This window comes from Rhinopithecus bieti, unplaced genomic scaffold (genome assembly GCF_001698545.2).
Source record: "Rhinopithecus bieti isolate Rb0 unplaced genomic scaffold, ASM169854v2 scaffold_13207, whole genome shotgun sequence".
Taxonomy (NCBI): domain Eukaryota; kingdom Metazoa; phylum Chordata; class Mammalia; order Primates; family Cercopithecidae; genus Rhinopithecus; species Rhinopithecus bieti.
Window position 1 is genome coordinate 899,638 of NW_016807866.1, and position 13,355 is coordinate 912,992.

The 13,355-nt window shown below is 46.9% G+C and overlaps 1 protein-coding gene across 2 annotated transcripts in view; it reads right to left on the reverse strand.

Moving 5' to 3' along the window:
- Positions 1 to 13,318, reverse strand: part of TIAM1 (TIAM Rac1 associated GEF 1) — a 449,425-nt gene extending 436,107 nt beyond the window's left edge. Inside the window, exon 1 of one of the 2 annotated variants that reach the window (XM_017883884.1) lies at positions 13,158 to 13,318. The gene's annotated coding sequence lies outside the window, so the exon portion shown is untranslated. Of the gene's footprint in view, positions 1 to 12,815; positions 12,947 to 13,157 lie in introns of those variants that run through there. The other variant, XM_017883885.1, reaches the window with a different exon arrangement.
- Positions 13,319 to 13,355: the final 37 nt, after the last annotated feature.

Sequence of the window (13,355 nt, forward strand, 5' to 3'; positions counted from 1 at the left end):
GTATTTGTAATTTAAAAAAAAAAAAATGTGATGGAATCTTCCAGAAGAATCACCCAGGTAGAAGGGGAAAAAAAATGTTAAAAAAGAAACCAGAGGCCAGGCTCAGTGGCTCACACCTGTACTCAGCACTTTGGGAGGCCCAGGCAGGCAGATCACAAGGTCAGGAGATCGAGACCAGCCTGGTCAACATGGCAAAACCCCATGTCTACTAAAAACACAAAAATGAGCCAGGCATGGTGGCGCACGCCTGTAATCCCAGCTACTCAGGAGGCTGAGGCAGGAGAACCACTTGAACCTGGGAGGCAGAGGTTGCAGGGAGCCGAGATCACACCATTGCATTGCAGCCTGGGTAACAGAGCAAGACTCCGTCAGGAAGGAAGGAAGGAAGGAAGGAAGGAAGGAAGGAGGGAGGGAGGGAGGGAGGGAGGGAAGGAAGGAAAGAAGGAACCACAGTATGCCTGAGAAAAATGGAGAAGGGTGGGCCCATGTAATCAAAGGCTATTAACCATTTTAACACTGCTAGAGGTCAGAAAGATTTTATTCCTGGCAAAGGAGAAAGAAAATTCAAGGATATGCATGTCACAGCACCTACAGTGAGAGTAAAAACTATTAAACCTGACTCCCTTCTGCTCCAGAATTCCACAAAGTAACTTGTTGAAGCTTGAAAAACCTTGAGAGTTTTCAAGTTTTTCCCAAATTAAAGTTCTCTACCAACCGTAATGCAGCAACCAAGACCATGTCTTATACCCTTGAAACCAGTATCCCCAAAGCCCTCTCACTGTCTCAGCTGTCTTGGCTGCGGGACTGTGCCCCAAAATAGTGGGGCTGGCTCCTATGTTGTAATAAAGATAAGGTCCAGGCACTCCAGCTTACTAGTTGCTAGTTGCTAGGAGGCTCATAAATTCACTTTTCCTGACTTGGATGACATTCAGAACTGCTGTATCACAGGCTGAGAAGACATGGATTACCACAATTAAAATTCAGAGTCTGTCCAAAAGGAACAATTTTAGCCCTTCCCACTCTAATAAGCTACATTAACTGGTCCTGTTTTAAAGAATGGGCAGTTAACTGGGATCTCTAAAGTCTTTGGCATGAAGACTGCAGGTTCCTCATGCTAACCAGCAACTTTTATAAACGAAGTATATCTGGTTTTGACCCCATCTTCCAAGAAAGAGACAGTCATTTGAGTATTCCTACTTGAAGTGCACTGAAATTGTGGCAACAGACTCCCACAAACCTTTAAGATAATTCGAATTGTTTGATACAATTGGTGAGATTTCACAGGGCCAAGGTTGCAGACAGATCCAACCCTCAAAATTAAAGCAATTAGCTGTCCGTCAGGAGGCGGAAAAAAACTACAGGGTAAGTATTTTCAATCTACTTTTTAACGAATTCGATTATTAAACTGTTAGTTAACTAAGGACCACAGTTACAAGGTTTTAATTTTTATAATTACAATGAAATGTTAAAGTTCAATTGATATAACTGGGGGACTGAAATTGTAACTTCTAATCACAGAGATTTCAAGATGAGATAATTATTTGAACATTCATACATCTTTTCTGAAATGTCATGGTAGACCATGCACCACACTCAGAACGTTTTCTGAAAATATTTTCAGTGCTCGATAAACTGCTTAAGAGGAGTGATTTTGTAATAATCACCCAGCAACACATTAACCATAACAGATTTGAGGGTTAAGGATGAGTTTTGCATGACACAGTTATTAGCAATATCCAGAAGACATTAATTGAAAGAACTTGCTCAAGCACAGAAAAGCCCAAAACACCTGAAATCATTATCTAGCTTTTAAGAACTTTCTATTGTATAAAAGAAAGATATACTTTCTTAATTTAATTCCAGCTAAAATAATAACCAAAAGCTAATGCCTCAAGATAGCTGAGTTCCAAATATCTAGAAAGTACAAGATTCTTTCCTAAGAAATTTAAACATGCGATCTTGGATAGTATTTGTTATTTGTGTCTTTTTTTTTTTTTTTTTCTGAGACCGAGTCTCGCTCTGTAGCCCAGGCTGGAGTACAGTGGCACGATCTCAGCTCACTGCAACCTCCGCCTCCTGGCTTCAAGTGATTCTCATGCGCCTCAGCCTCCTCAGTAGCTGGGATTGTAGGCGTGTGCCACACACCCAGCCAATTTTTGTATTTTCAGTAGGGACGGGTTTCGCCATGTTGGCCAGGCTGGTCTCGAACTCTTGACCTCAAATGATCCGCCCACCTCAACCTCTAAAAGTGTTGGGATTACAGGCGTGAGCCACTGCGCCAGGCAATTTGTGTCTTTTAAATGTAGGGTTTCTCAACCTCATCCTTTTGTTTTGTTTTGTTTTGTTTTGAGACAAGAGCCTCGCACTGTCACTCAGACTGGAGTGCAATGGCACGATCTCAGCTCACTGCAATATCTGCCTCCTGGGCTCAAACAATCCTCCTGCCTCCACCTCCCAAGCAGCTGGGGCTATAGGCATGCACCACCATGCCCAGGTAATTTTTGTATTTTTTTATAGAGATGGGTCTTCGCCATGTTGGCCAGGCTGGTCTCGAACTCCTGGCCACAAGTGATCTGCCCACCTCAGCCTCCCCAAGTGCTGGCATTGAAGGCATGAGCCATCGTGCCAGGCCAACCTCAACAATGACTATGGACCTGATCACCGTCCTGGTGGGCTGTTCTATGCACTGCAGCATGTTCAGCAGCATCACTGGCCCCTACCCACTAGATGCCACTAGAACCTCCTAGCCATGACAACCAAAAATATCTCCAGACATTGCCAAATGTTTGGAGGCAAGGCTGCCCCCAGTTGAGAACCTCTGTATTAATAAAACACAACAAAAACTACCACCCAGCAAAAGTTTTAACACCCAAAAGCTGATACCAAAGGTAGTTCACTTCCAACTCTCATTGCAAGTATTTCCTTCAAGAAGCTCTGATAAATAAAATAACTGAATGATTCAGAGTTTTTTAAGTAAACAAAGTTTTGCTTTTTTTAAGTGTGAAATTGGTGTTTTAAAACAAAATGTTTCCTGTGTTCCTTTTCTTGATCTATAACTTAATTAGTCATGCCCGGAGTGTAGAAAAGGAAGTGTAAATTAGCATACCACCTACATACACAGTGAAAAGTATTGGCAGAATCATGACTAAGGAAACATTTTTATTGGTTTTCAGCTTTTAAAAATAAATATGCATAGGGTATCATCAAGAAAATTAAATGACAACCCACAGAATGGAGAAAATGTTTGCAAATCATATATTTGGTAATGGACTTATAACTAGAATAAAGAATTCTTATAACTTACTAATAAAAAACAAAAAAAATTAAAAATAAGCGACATCTCTGAAGATACATTTCTTCAAAGAAAATGTATGATTAGCCTACAAGCATATGAAACAATGTTCTGTTCAATGACATTATTTATTAGAGAAATGCAAATCAAAACCATGAGGAGATACAGCCACTCGTCCAAAAGGATGGCTATAATCAAAAAGACAGACAATAACAACTGTTGGCGAAGATGTAGGAAAACTGGACTGCTTATGCACTGCTCGTGGGATGTAAAATGGTGCACCCACTTTGGGTAATAATCTCGTAGTTCCTCAATGCGTTAAACATAGAATTACGTATGACGTGGCAACTCCATTCTTAGGTTTACATCCAAAATAATATTTTTTTAAAAGGCTGGGTGCGGTGGCTCACGCCTGTAATCCCAGCATTTTGGGAGGCCAAGGTGGGTAGATCACCTGAGGGCACGAGTTCAAGACCAGCCTGGCCAACATGGTGAACCCCTGTCTCTACTAAAAACACAAAACTTAGCCAGGCATGGTGGCATGCATCTGTGGTCTCACCTACTCAGGAGGCAGAGGCAGGAGAATCGCTTGAACCTGGGAGGTGGAGGCTGCAGTGAGCCAACACCATGCCTCTGCATTCCAGCCTGGGTGACAGAGCAAGACTCCATCTCAAAAGAAAAAAAAAAAAGTTAAAAAAAAAAGATATTGAAACAAATACTTGTGCCATATTCATTCATAACAGTAACTATGCACAATGGCCAAAAGGTGGAAATAACCCAATGTCCATCAACTGACACATGGTTAAACAAAATGTAATATACTCATACAATGGAATATTAGTCGGCCAGAAAAAGGAGCGAAATACTGATACATGTTACACTATAGATGAACCCTGAAAACATGACGCTAAATGAAAGAAGCCAGTCACAAAAGACCACATATTATAGGATTCTATTTCTCGGTAATGTCCAGACTAAGCAAATCCACAGCAACAGAAAGTAGATCAGTGGTAGCAAAGTGCTGGGAGGAAAGGTAGAGAAAAGAAGTAACTGTCAATGGGTACAGGGTTTCTTTTGGGGTAAAGAAAGTGTCCTAAAATCAACTGTGGTGATGGTTGTACAACTCTGTAAATATATCAAAAACCACTGAAATGTCTACTTTAAAAAGAGGTGGAAATGTAGCTTAATAACACTGTTGTAAAAATAAAAACAATCTATAGAGAAAACCTAGAAGATTTAATCATGATTACAGAAATACAGTGTACCAACATATTACCACTCCTGACTGCTGACGGGGCTGGGGGTAGAGCCAGGAAGAAAGTTGAGGAGAAAAAGAGAAGATCAGGACATTCATTTCTAATTTCACAAGGGCAAAGTCACCGTCACTGGTTGATGGAACTAAATTAAAGGTCTATGTCAGTAATATAAAGACTGAAGAATAATCCATTTAAGAACCATAACGCCAGGCGCGGTGGCTCATGCCTGTAATCCCAGCACTTTGGGAGGCCTGGAGGAGGGTGGATCATGAGGTCAGGAGTTCAAAACCAGCCTGGCCAACATGGTGAAACCCATCTCTACTAAAAATACAAAAAAAAGTTACCCAAGCTAATTTCTAGCCTGTAAATATGGCTAATGTAAATGGTGGCAGGCGCCTGTAATCCCAGCTACTCAGAAGGCTGAGGCAGAAGAATTGCTTGAACCTGGGAGGCAGAGGTTGCAATGAGCCAAGATCACGCCACTGTACTCCAGCCTGGGCAACAGAGTGAGACCCCACCTCAAAAAAAAAAAAAAAAAAAAAACAAGAATAAAAGAAAAAGAACCATAAAAAAACAGATGCCATGGCTCACACCTGTAATCCACAACTTTGGGAGGCTGAGGCAAGAGGATCGCTTGAGTCCAGGAGTTCACGACCAGCCTGAGCACTATAGCAGAACCCCTATCTCTATAGCAAAAAATTACAAAATTAGCCGGCCATCGGGGGATGCATCTGTAGTTCCAGCTACTCCAAAGGCTGAGGCGGGAGGATCACTTGAGCCTGGCTGCTTGAGGCTGGAGTGAGCCATGATTGCACCACTGAACTCCAGTGTAGGCAGTAGAGCGAGACCCTATCTCAAAGAAAAGAAAAAAAGAACCATAAACATAATTATCAAAAATGTGGAGAAGGAAGGAGGTAGGTGAGACGCAATTCTCACTCATCATAACGGGAAGCTGAGAATTAAATCATATATTCATATTACTTAGAGATATAATCACTAGAAGCACTAAAAACAAAAATCAACAAATGTAATTGTTTCTGGAGAATATCAGGCTGGATGGGAATAAAACAGGACCACAGCAGAAGGCTGTTACAATACTTTTCAATAGAAGTGCATCTGTTCTGAGTCTCTTAATGCTATATGGAATTATTACTCTGTCCTTTTTTTATTTTTTGAGATAGAGGCTCACTCTGTCACCCTGGCTGGAGTACAGTGTCATGATCTCGGCTCACTGCAACCTCCGCCTCCCAGGTTCAAGCAATTCTCCTGCCTTAGCCCTCCTGAGTAGCTGGGATTACAGGCATGCACCACCACACCCAGCTAATTTTTTATTTTTAGTAGAGACGGCGCCCAGCCTGCACACTGTTTTTAGAATCAAATCGACCTCTGCATTACTTGAGTCGAAGTATCTGCATGAAATAAGAATATAATTTATGTCAGAAAAAATATTAAACTAGATCATTATTACTGAGTATAACTGTGAATTAAGTGTGATTTAAGCAAAACCAACTCAAGTTTGATAGACAAAAACTGAGTCCCTACTACAAAAGTAGCTAAGACATATAGGTTGGATCCTTAAGAGAACAAGAAACCTCCACCAGGCACGGTGGCTCACACCTGTAATCCCAGCACTTTGGGAGGCCGAGGCAGGCAGATCACCTGAGGTCAGGAGTTTGAGACGAGCCTGGCCAACACGGTGAAACCCTGCCTCTCCTAAAAACACAGAAACTAGCCAGGCGTGGTGGCAGGCGCCTGTACAGCTACTAGGGAGGCTGAGGCACAAGAATGGCTTGAACCTGGGAGACGGAGGTTGCAGTGAGCCAAGATTGTGCCATTGCACTCCAGCCTGGGTGACAAGAGTAAGACTCCATCTCCAAAAAAATAAGAACAAGAAACCTGTAGAAAGTCCCTACCATACCACATGTAGGGTAGGCCGTAAGAATCACCAGAAAAAGGTCAAAACTCTGCCATGGCAAAAATGAGCATTCCAATGCCTTAATAACTTTGGGATCCAAAGAAAATTTTAGGTGAAAGGAAGTGCACATGGCACCCCGTTCATCTCTCCACCAACCAGCACAGCCGACCCCAGTTAGAACACACTTTGAAACCAAAAGGCAGATGCTGCTAATCACCAGTACAAAGCAGAATTTGCCATCAGAACAGTACTAGATAGAGTTATTTAAAACATACTCAGAGTTACAGCTGGGACACTTGGGACACAGGATTCTGAGAGACCAAAGTGGGTCATTTTTGAGCATGTCAGGTGGTAGAATTAATGATGACACCAGGCAACAGGCAAAAAGGAGGAGTGTCCTGGGGTACCCCAGGGAGCTCAGGGCCTTAGCAGTATGGAAATGCACCCCTGTGGTTATCAGAACCCAGGGAGCCTACATTATGCTAAAGAACCTGCCCTCCAAATTATCACTCTCCAAAGATATCCTATGTCCTGTGAGGAGATAGAGATGCACATTCTGCAAGAAGAAAAGAACGTACACTTTACTCCAGTTGGTTGGGTGAGGCTGATGTTAAGTTTCAAATAAAACAAAACCCACATAAGATCATGGCAAGAAGAAGCCCCGTGGTTCCCAGCCTCTGAAAACACTGCCCAAACAGTGAGTGGGAACGAGCTCAGGAGACCCTCCTCGACTTTCCTGCAAGAAATTATCATTTGCTTGGAATGCGGCCACCCAGCCCAGTTGATGGCCAAAAGAGGTTTGGGTTGATAGAGATCTTGTCCCCAGGATCTGAAGAAGCCCTGGAAGATGAGGCCATGGGCTGCAAAATCTTTCCCAACAGACACTGGAGGCCTCCAACAAGGCTCGGAGGAGAGGTTCTGCAGGGCAGACCCTCACTCTTACCCCAAGGCCCCTCAGACTCAACAAGCAGATGTCACTATTGCCACGATCCCACCTTCCCTCCCGAGCAAGCAATGGGTAGCAAATCCTGTTCGCCCCATTTCCATGGTCCCTGACACCCCCACTTCCCCCAGCAGAGAGGATTCCAAGACCCATTCCTCATTCTGACCTCCCACTGCCCTCAGATGATGTGGTGGCTTTCTGGGGCTCATTATTACCCCTGCAGAGTGGGCAGAGGAAACCAAGAGCAGGAACTAGGAATGATGGATTGATCTACGTTTACAAGGTTGGCAGCTCTCAGGCAAGGTGGGAGGGACAGTGGAAGGGAGGCAGGAGAGCGCTTCTTTGGAAACAGGCTTTGTAAAGGCAGGATTTTTTGGCAGGATATCCTGTCTTCCTCATGGTCACAGAGAAGCATGTCTTGGGTCTTTTAAGGAAAAGCAACTGAATCCTCATAGCCCGATCTCCAATCAGCTTCTCCACCCATTCCAAGCTTGGACCCTCAGCCCCGCTGCCTCCCAATTAGACCTTTCTCCCAGCACAACTGCATTAGAATCCTTTGCTCTTGGCTGGACGCAGTGACTCATGCCTGTAATCCCAGCACTTTGGGAGGCCGAGACTGGCGGATCACGAGGTCAGGAGATCGAGACCATCCTGGCTAACACGGTGAAACCCCGTCTCTACTAAAATACAAAAAATTAGCCAGGCATGGTGGCAGGCGCCTGTAGTCCCAGCTACTCGGGAGGCTGAGGCAGGAGAATGGCGGGAACCTGGGAGGCGGAGCTTGCAGTGAGCCCAGATCGCGCCACCGCACTCTAGCCTGGACACTGAGCAAGACTCCGTCTCAAAAAAAAAAAAGAAAAAAAAAGAATCCTTTGCTCTTTAATAAAATCATACTCTAGTGGGGCAGAAGCTGAAATAAATAATACAGGTGTTATTTTTTTAAAACCAAAGACACTTCCTCCTTTCTTTCATCTTTCTTTCATGGATTCAAAGTGGTCCCAAACAGGAAATTTCCGTATTATACTTCGGTTTTGCTAGGTTCCAAAAGGCTAGGATACCCCCGCTCCAACTACACCCAAGTCTTCCTTTATAGAAAGAAATACTTGGTGACAGGACGAAGCCTCAAAGGGCCCTGGGCCCATTCTGAAACCGAGATTGTGCTCAGCTGAAAGAAACTTCCTCCCACAGAGTTCTTCGATGAATCATCACTCTTTGTTTAACATCCTCTGAAAGCAGACAATTGATCAGCTCTCAGATCATTGCCTGCGTGGTACCCCCACCCCCTCCATCTCTGCAATCATTTCAGTGAGCTGAGTCCCCACTCCGGGGCTCTGCGGTAGGATGCAAAGTCTCCCAGCTCTGCCTCAGCCCAGGGGGAGAACCTCTTTACCTAGTTAAAGAGCTTCAAGGTCTTCTAGAAGAATCTCACACAAGCACTGGAGGAATCTCTGCGGCTTCCCATGCCCACAGTCTAGGCCCGTATGAATTTCTTAATGAGGTCCCTGGAGACCACAGGAACAGGGAAGGTCTTATGCTGGAGGGTGTGGAGGACGGTGCCAGAGGTTGGGAAGGGAATGGAAGGGAAAAACTCCACCTAACTATTAATATCATGTACCCTTTTACACTAGAGCATTGTTTTATTTTAAAAAACACTATGTTCTTTGCTGAGTACTGCTTTATTTCTGAATGTCTCTTTTCTTGTTTTTTTAATAAGTGATTTGGCCTACAATGATGATGAGAGAGAATTTGTTCTTTTTTTTTTTTTTAACATAACCAGCAGGATGTTATAGCGCTATATAAAATGAGTATTTAGAGATGAAAAGCCTTGAAGTTTAGAACTGGAGAAACAGAAACGTTTACTAGAGCGCCTCGCTTAATCGATGTTTTCTGTCCTGAATTGAGGAAAAAATAAAAAATAAAAAAACAGAGAGATACCCTTAGAAACATACCTTCTACCTATTTGCTTAATTTAGAAAGGAAATGTACATGTAAACATACATGTGTGTATATAATACATACACACACACCCCCCCCAGTGAAAGTGTGGTTTTGGTACAGAAGACAAAACGACTGGAGATCGTAAAACAAGGTTTTTTTTTTTTTTTTTTTTTTTTTGAGACGGAGTCTCGCTCTGTCGCCCGGCCTGGAGTGCAGTGGCCGGGCTAGCTTTTTGTATTTTTTAGTAGAGACGGGGTTTCACCGTGTTAGCCAGGATGGTCTCGAACTCCTGACCTCGTGATTCGCCCGTCTCGGCCTCCCAAAGTGCTGGGATTACAGGCTTGAGCCACCGCACCCGGCCAACAAGGTTCTTTCTTAACCACAAACCTGAGTCCGTGGTGTTCAGCACCTTCATGGGAATCTGTACCTGGCCCAGAGGAACTGAATTCTCTTGCTGTCTTCTCACTCCCACTCCTCTGCCCTTGAAAAACAGGCAGAAGCCCCCTCTCCCGGCACTGATTTCTAGGCAAGGCTTTGATGGGACTCTCATGTTCTCACCTGCCTTTCTCATTTGGAAAAACCAGAGGCTTCTACTGCACATCTATGAAAGGTTGTCTCACAAAACACGTTTCTCCTTTAGACAATACGATCCTTGCAGAAATCGTAGAAGTGTTAACACATGCACCTAGTAGGCCCTCGGCAAACTCTTCCAAGGAATTCCTGCTCAGGGCTCCAGAATGCCTGGGGTTCAGTGCGCACACGAGAACTGCAGGAATCTGGTGGGAAGGAGACAGGCCCAACGCTTTTCCTTTCTGGTTTAGAGGGGGAGGGGAGAGAGGAGCAAGGAGAGAGAACTGCAAAGGGAAAGGAGAGGAAGTCTTTGTCCGGGCTCTTTGGATGAGCATTAGAGTAGAGTTAAATTGTCAGCTAATGAGATTCCCTAACCACGTGCTCCCTTTTAAGTCTAGGCCCCCAACTGATTTGAGCCCCACACAACAGTAGGGGAGAAAGAGGCCTTCAGCATCCCTAAGGGCGCGAGAATTCCCAGAACAAGTACAAGAAGGATGGGAATCATTTCTGAGAGCTCAACTTTAAATAGGTTATCATATTTATTAATTGATATGTAGCAATAATGCTACTGGCCACGTTCCACATCAACAGCTGAATATGGGGTTCACAGGAGTCAAATTCTACTCAGGGTAACTGAGGCAGGCCCAGGGGAACAGAAGAGACAGAGCGCAATCCTGAGGGCTTCTCCAACCACTGGATAGCCTCCAAGTCGAGTTTATGTTTGTTTGTTTGCTTGTTTTGGCTAGCAAAGGCCCCTGGGGCCTACATTCAAAGAAAGTGTTGTTGGACCCAATAATTTATTCCAACAGGCAAAAGGGTGTTAAAACAGGAAGTTTTTTTTTTCCAATAAAATTTTAGTCTGTCGTTAAGCCTGAGATCATCTTTTTAAACTATTTATCTGATTAAGGACTGTTATTATTTTGCTTTGTTTATTTCCACATGAAACTGATTTTTTCTTTTTGCCTAAAGAAAAGTAGCAGTACAGAGCTAGTGGAGGAAAAACAAGTCAAAACACATTCAGGACATTCTGAAGATACTCAATGAAATTGATTCTCTTCCTCTACCTTCCCTGCTTAGTCAACAGCCTCTTCCTTAAGTTTTATTTCTCCCCTTTTCAAAGGTAATTACTTAGCAACGTCGATGTTTACCACGCAAAGGCTTCCATCCTCCCCAGCCCGGCTTTTTACCTTGAGATACAAAAGAGCATATGCTGGAAACCAGCAATTTACCAAACTTCTTCAGCTACAAGGCACAGCTTAAATTTCATCTCTCCTAGAAAGTGTTCCCTCCCAGCCTCCAGACATCTTTTTGTTCAAACCTCCCTCCTTCCTGGACTTAATCACTTTCCACAGCAGTCATTGGTTCACCGGCAACTGCCTTCCACCTGGAAGGGTTTTTCCTTCTCCAAACCCAGGTCTGGGTCGCAGCAGAGTCTCGAAGAAGAAAGAAGAAACAACTAAAACCTAATGGAAATTCAAACACATTTTTAAAAGGGCTGCAAGCGATTAGATATGTCTAATTAAACCTAAGGCCAAGTAAAACAAGTCCTGTTTGAGCTGAGAACAGCAGTCCTTCATGCCTTTTATAAAAAAAAGAAATCGGGGTTGGAGGAGTGAAGAACGCAGAAAGGAAAGCGACAAGGGGTCATCCTCTATTACAGATTTCCTCTAACACAGAATAACATCAACAGGAGTCTAATGTTTCATACGTGGCTGTCATTGTGCTATGAGGTTAATCTATATGGTCATTTAAGCCCCGCCCCCCGGAGAATACTCTTTATCCCCACTTTACAGATGCGCAAACTGAGACAAAGAAAGATAGAGTAGCTCGGCCGGGATCACCCAGCTTGTGAGTGACACCGGGCAGGTACTGGAACCCGGGTTTGTTTGACCTCAGCGCACAGGCTCTCAACCTCTGCTCCAACTCAAAAAGTATGTGCCAAGTCAGCGTGCAAGGGTAACCCGATCCGGACGGCTCTGGCTAGGGATGCAGCACAGCTGTCCCGCGGGGCCGCGCGGGTGTTACCGAGGCGGGCACAGACTGCAGTGTCCCCAAGGGCTCGCGCGCGTCCTTCAAGACCTGCTAGCGCGCGGGAAAAGGGAGGCTCCGAGTCAACCTGGGCTGACCCGGGGGCTACCCAGAAGATGCGACTGGAACCGGGTGAGCGTGGCCGAGTCGGCGCCCCGAGGGCCGCCAGCCTGGGCCCAAGGCTGGGACACGGGCGCCCCCGGGTGCAGGGGACCTAGAGGCGCCGTGCGCGGCGGGGGCTGGGCGCGAAGGCGCCGAGACGGCATCTTTCCTGTGCAGCATCCCGCCTCGCGGCCAGGGGGAGGGGGCGTCACCTGACAGCGCGCACCAACTTCTCCAGGTTCGGAGGGGGCAGGCGGCAGACGCTGGGGCTAGGGGCGCACGGCACGCTGCTCTCGCCCAATGGCGAGGTCTGTAAACAAAAGCGGGCCCCACGCGGGTCGCCAGCCGGGTGGCGAGGGGCGCGGCGCAGCAGCATCGCAGCGGCAGAGCTGGTGAGAGGGCGAGGCGGGGACGGGATCGGGCGCGGGGACCCAGGGCACGGCCCCCGGGACCCTGCCGCCCGGATGAGGCATTGTCTGCACACCCGCAGGATTCCGCTATAAATGGCCCCCTCCGGGGGTTCGTCGCGGGTCCCAGCTCCGTGCGCCGGCCCCCGGGCTCTCCGCCCCGTGAGCCCGGCCCCGAGCACGGCACGGATCGCCAAGGTGAGCGCCCAGGAAGCGTCGGCGAAAAGCCAGGCCCGGAGGTGCCTAAGTCAGGGACCAAGACACAAACATAGACACAGGGACGCACACGCACGCCCTCCCCGAAGTTGACAAAAATCAGCCGATAAAATACAAAGTGCCGCGGCCGCCGCAGGTCAGCGCTGACCTCCTGCTGCCGAGAGGACCGAATACCGACGTCCGGACGCTGTCATTTCCATCCGGCGCCGGGCACCTGGGCTACACTGTCTCGTCTCCCTCCTTCGCGCGAGGGATGCCTCCTCCTGCCTCCCCTCCCCGGATCTCCCCACCTCCCAAGTGTATGAACACGAAAACAATACGTGGAAAGCCCGATCGGGGGGAGCTAGGACCCGCCGGGAGCCCCAGTGTGCGGGAGATGGGGGGTCAGAACGTGCCCGGCACGGGCACTGAGGCTCTGGGCATCCTCGCCGCCGTCCGCCGGGGGCGGCTCCGGCCGGACGCTCGCGCCCCCCAGGCCCGCAGTACTCACCCGCGACGGTCGTCCGGGATCTCCGCGACGGGGCCGGGCACGATGCGGGGCCGCCGGGCCCCTGGGGCTGCGGGCGCCAAGGCGTTCGCGGAGCTGCAGAGCAGCGCGCCCGACGGCGGCGGCGCTGCTCTACCGGCCAGGCTCGAACCCGCTCGCGGTCTGCCAATGGGAGCTGTCAGGGCGCCTCCGCCGGCGGCC